Here is a 6,000-nt window from a genome sequence, read left to right as displayed (position 1 = left end):
ACCATAATATCTTAGCTTTTTAAGGGAAAAAGACTCCTACTGGCTTAAGATGTGACATTTTACAGCCGTTTTTTTTTTTTTAGGGGGAAGCAAAGACATTTCCACTTGAAGATTATATCTATATCTTTTGTAAAACCACATTGTCCATTATAATAAACACTACTTATTATATAAGGAATTACATGATAAATTCCTCCTAGAATTCAGTGGCAGGGGAAAAAGTCTGTCTAGGCAGATGAACTCAGAGTCATTTTACTTTTTTACTTGACAGAGAACGATGTGACTCAATTTTGTTGTTTTCCTCCCTTTCTACCTTAACTGCCAAGAAACTCAAGAGTAAAATTTAGTGGTCAAAAACAGTGATTTATCATGAGGCTATCTAAAGCTTCTAATTCTGCCTCTCATTACTACTTGTCTGCTTTTAATTTGAATTGATCTGTTTTCATGTGTTCTTAACATTTGAATACTGCTTTAGTCTATTTTAAGGAGGCATGTTAGAAAATCAAGAACCAGAGACTCAAGTGGGAAGGAATACCAAAAGACCATTTATCCCAATCCTTCATACAATGCTAGAAATATCATCTACTCTTCCTCATGACCATTCAGCCTCTGTCTGAATACCCCCAATAACAGAGAGCTCACTGGGCTCCTGGGTGGCTCAGTTGGTTAAGCGACTGCCTTCGGCTCATGTCATGATCCCGGAGTCCTGGGATCAAGTCCCACATCAGGCTCCCGGCTCAGTGGGGAGCCTGCTTCTCCCTCTGACCCTCTCCCCTCTCATGCTGTTTCTCTCTTGCTCACTCTCTAATAAATAAATAAATAAATAAATAAATAAAATATTTTTAAAAATAAATAAAAAAATAAAAAAAACCCAGAGAGCTCACTATCTTTGAGACCCATACATTCCTTTTTGGACATTTCTGATTACTAGAAAGTTTTTCCTTATGTTGACCTTTTGCCTCCAGCTTCCATCACTTGATTCAGATTCTATCTCTTGAGGCCCCATAAAACAAAGCAAAACCCTGCTCCCCATCTTATTTTTTCACATATATCAAGAGAGCTATCATGGCCCCCCTTAGTCCTTTAGTCTCTACCTCTCTTGGCTAAATATTATAATTCCTAAAATTGGTTCCCCTCAATGTTTCAAGGGAAAACCAGAGTAAACAATAACTGGATTCTTTTCAATGCATGAATCATCAAAAACACAAGAAATAACAAGTGTTGGTGAAGATGTGAAGAATAAGGAACTCATGCACTGCTGGTGAGGATGCAAACTGATGCAGTCACTGTGGAAAACAGTATGGAGGTTCCTCAAAAAAATTAAAAAATAGAATTCAGGGGCACCTGGGTGGCTCAGTTGGTTAAGCAACTGCCTTCGGCTCAAGTCATGATCCTAGAGTCCCGGGATCGAGTCCCGAATCGGGCTCCCTGCTCGGCAGGGAGTCTGCTTCTCCCTCTGACCCTCCTCCCTCTCATGCTCTCTGTCTCTCATTCTTTCTCTCTCAAATAAATAAATAAAATCTTTAAAAAAAAATAAAAAAATAAAAAATAGAATTCAATGCATGAATGGGGAACATTTTTGCTATCAAAGGTTAGTAACCATCAAGAAAAAATAGCTAACCAACAATGGTATAATAAAAATGTGACTTAATTTATCTCTGGAATTTTATGAGGGGAATATGAAAACATTACTGCTTTTCAGGTTAGAAGGAATGCATTTAACCTCAACTTAATAAACATGACAAATACAAAATATACTTTTAAAATAATAGTTAACTAAATTGTATAAATATATCATTTTACATATCTAGAAATAGAGATAGAAAAGGGTAATAGGAGATAAACAGCTGTATAGGAAGAAAAACATTAAAGTAAAAAGGGAAAAGAGATAAAAATGCACAGAGGAAAGTACACAGAGAGGCATAGAAACATTCATTTATTTATTTAGCAAATATTTATTGAGTGCCTTTTATATGTGTCAGGCACTGTGCAGAGTACGAAGATGACTCAAACATGATTCCTGTCCTCAAGAGGCTGTAACATTTACTATTTTCTCTAGATCAGAATATAAGAGAGACAGGTACGCAAACAGCTATATAAAACAAGTAAGTATTATATAAACATTAAAGAAGTATAGGTAAAATTATTATAGAAATTCAGAAATAGTGACATATCACTACAGAGAAAAGGAAGGCTTTATGGAGGAAGTAATATTTGACTAGACTTTCAAGGATGGGTTGAATTTAGGCCTGTGGTGGTGGGAAGCAGGGGAGAAATTTTAGATAGAAGGAAAAGCATAAATAAAGGCATGGAATCAGAAAAGGTCAGGGGAAAGAGCAAGTAATAGGTTTGGGCTAGAGCATTAACTGTAAGAGGAAGGATAGAGAAAGTTAGGTTGGAACTTCACTAAGGAATTTATAAAAATGTACAAACAGTAAAATTTTTGGAACAAGACCTGAACTTTAATCCCAGAAAAGTACACTGAAATACAGACAGAGGTACACACAGAGGGAAAAAATTACTTCTCTGGAGTAACATAACCACCTTATGACACTCTTTTGGAATACTATCATTATAAACCATGAAAGTAATGTTGTATTTTCAAATTATAGGCATAAATGAGGATAGTCCATGTTAATGTTTGTCCTGTGGGACAGTAAGTAACTAAGTCAACCCAAATCTGACAATGGGGCAGGTTCTACAGACTCACAACTATCCCAACGAATTTACTCTGACTTTAGGTTGCTCCTGGCCCAAGAAGGAATACCCAAAAGAACAATCCTGTCTTGCTTCTTAACCACACTGCCACTTGTAAAGAACGTAGCTCCATCAGCTAGCCCCCTAGAGGGCTCCCAGCAATTGCACTGCTTTTCCTTCGATCTCTCATTCCAGGAAGGCATGGTCATGAGAGGTTCACCTGGGGCTATTCCCCATGATGGGCTCAATCACCCCTGAAGCAGCTGAAGTCAGTGAGCACAGGAGTTAAGTCCCTCTTTGGCTAGCCTATACTCACTGGGTACACAACTATGCCCACAACTCAGATTTCATGGTTCTGGAGGATAAAGGTTGTGTCAAAAATAGTAATCTGAATTAGTTCTTATCTTGCTTTGAAGTTCGTGGGCTTAGTTCTCCTCTGACATCCCTCACTATATACTAGAGCTATTATTTGGATGATGGGCACAGTGAAAATATTCCTAAGATGTCCTCTGAAGTCAGGCCTCCTCTCAGATATTTTTGAGGCTAATTCTGTAAATGGGACTAAGGCCATGTACTATAAACTACAAGAGAATCCATAGGGTTGGGAAGAATTGGAGGTTTGTTTTCCATACACTTGGGACAAATCAACTTAGGAATATTTATGGCTATGGATAAGATCCTGTCTGCATGGTAGACGTGATTTAGGAATCTGCAATCTTTTCTCTCTCTCTCTCTCTCTCTCTGGACTGTTATGTCAGTACAGTCACCTAGCTCAAAACACTCTAAACCAAAGTATTCCTGCCAAGCTTGTGCCCATATACATGGTTAGAGGTCTTAGCCCAGGTTCTCTAAAAGAAGTGTTCCCAAGGTCAAGGGTTGTCCTTGATAACTGAGATCTCTTTTTGACCTTGGTAAGAGCAGTTCCTCTTCTACCAACTAGATGGTGACCATAAAAATATGACTTCTCTTCTCTGGACCCCAATATCATTTTTCACATCTCAACAGGGCTGATGATCTCCAAGGCCCTTCCAACTCTATGATTCTAGGTGCATATTTATTTGCTTGGAGTTAGGTCACCTTTGAAAAATTCTTAATGGCTCCTGGAGCCACTCTAATTTGCAGTAAGCCAAAGTGAGAATATAGATTAATGGTCCCCTCTATTCTCAGTGCCTCCTTGAAAAAGATCCACTATTGCTTGCCTACAGCAAATTCAAATGGGAAAAGAGGTGAGATAGCAGGGTTTTTACAAACAACTCCAGAGAAACCCAAGCAACACACAAACAACAAATATATCATGTATTTTTTAAGGTAACTTGTGTTTGTGTCTGTGGTCTACCTATCAATTATCTTGACCTGAAAAGATGGCACGGACCAGAAAAGGGGTAAGAGAGAGAGTTTCCACTATTTTAATGGGCTAGAAGCAACCAACCAGATGGAAAATGTGCTTGATTAGGTCAACCAGCTTTAACTGGAGAACAGGTTAAAATAAAATGGTCAATCTACTGTGGCCTTTCATCTCATTAATGCTTACTTGATTCAACTAAGTTTTTAAGTTACATCCAATTGTCTGATGTCACATAGATGTGACCACCCCGTGCATGAAGTATTACTATTTGGCTGTTTGCCACCTCCCACTCCTTGCAAGTTGATTCCACTTGGATTAAGGATAAGAATGTGATGAGATGAGTAGATTGGTAATAAAGCTGTTTATATTAAGTCTAAGACAAGGTAGACAGAATGGGAGTCCTTGGAACAACACTTTTCGGTAGAGTATCTTTATGTAGCAAACCGAGTTAGAGCTCTCTGATGAGGTATAGCCATCTGCTCTCTCCTCCTGCTTAGCTATGCCAAGAGAAATAAGGAATGAGTGGATCACTGAAAGCTGTCCACATTCTAAGCAGATTCAGCCTCTACCACCAAAAACATGAGTAACGTGGCGAGCAATAAAATAAAAGTAAAACGGGCTAATTTGAGAATCAGCTGACTTAAGGTATTATTTGGCTGAGTGGGTGTTTTAATAACATGCAATAATGTATGAAGTGAGCCCAAACAAGGATAAAATAGAATAAAGGATCTAAAAGGAATCTGAGCAATTTAAATTTCCTATAAACCTTTCTGTGTTTTCTCAATTTTCTATAATGAACCTGCATTGCCATTGAGATCAGTAAGAAAAAAATCTAAAGGACTTAAATGATGTCCCATGGGATGACCATTTTGTAAAGTTACATTGTAAAGTACAGTAAAACCTCAAATAAGCAGAACCTAGCTTGCAATTCATTAGCATTTGGCTTTCTTTTTCTAATAATCTATTTTGAGAAGAGACGAATCACAGGGAAATACGCAGATATAAGAGAGGTGATGAAACAAATTCAAATCTGTTTGAAAACATTATTCAAATTGTTTTCTAAATATTTTGTTTTGTACAAGGAATATAAGCTAGAAAAGAACTGTGATAAAAAATCATTTTGGTCCCTCTTAACCACCAACTCAAGACACTGTGCACTAGCAACAGGTGAAGAGAGAAATAATCAGTTGTATATAAGAAGTAGGCTTTACTGCACAATGGTTCATGGGAGTAGAGAGTGTTTTTCTTCTCCACAGATAATTAAAATGCTAAGCAAATTAAAGAGAGCTTAGTTTTGGTCAATGCAGAAGGCCTTAATGAAAAAGAATACAAGAAAGAATAGACTGGTTTTAGATAGGGGTTCATGACAGAATCAAGCAAAGGAAGACGTGATCATGCACAAGACAGGATTAGTAGGCTATAAAAGGTGGGTTTGGTTGACATGCTGGACTTGAGAAATCCAAAGAGGGAAATAAGGGATAGGATCAGACACAGAGCTAATGGATCCTCCTCAGTGGGTCTTGTTGCTCAATATTTTGCAGGCCTAGCCCTGGGGCTATAGTTCCTGCACGAAAGGACTGGACTAGGTTTGGGAGAATCCTGATCCATGGAGCCTAGAGCTGCAGCCCCATCCCCCTCCCTTGCCCTCAATGATCCTTCCAATTCATAATAGAGGGCAGTGCCTACCTCCTCTAGGAGAAGTGAAAGCCTCTGTTTTGAGTTGGTATCTTTCTTGGAAACTTCCCTTAGCCCTTGCCTCTCTAGAATTCTTTTTTTTTTTTTTGCCTCTATAGAATTCTTAAAAGCTCAGCTTTTGACGGAGACCTAGCCACAAATAGAGGATGATATTTCATGTCTCCTTCTCCTCTGCCATGTCTAGAAAAAGGAATTAGAAACTCTGATCAAGGAAGCTGAAAGGCAACGTCAGCCTCTTCTGCATCCTCTTGAACAGCTTTAGC

The sequence above is a fragment of the Phoca vitulina genome, unplaced genomic scaffold, assembly GCF_004348235.1.
Source record: "Phoca vitulina isolate PV1807 unplaced genomic scaffold, GSC_HSeal_1.0 scaffold69, whole genome shotgun sequence".
NCBI lineage: Eukaryota > Metazoa > Chordata > Mammalia > Carnivora > Phocidae > Phoca > Phoca vitulina.
The sequence above is the reverse complement of the archived record's forward strand: the minus strand, read 5'-3'. Positions refer to the sequence as shown.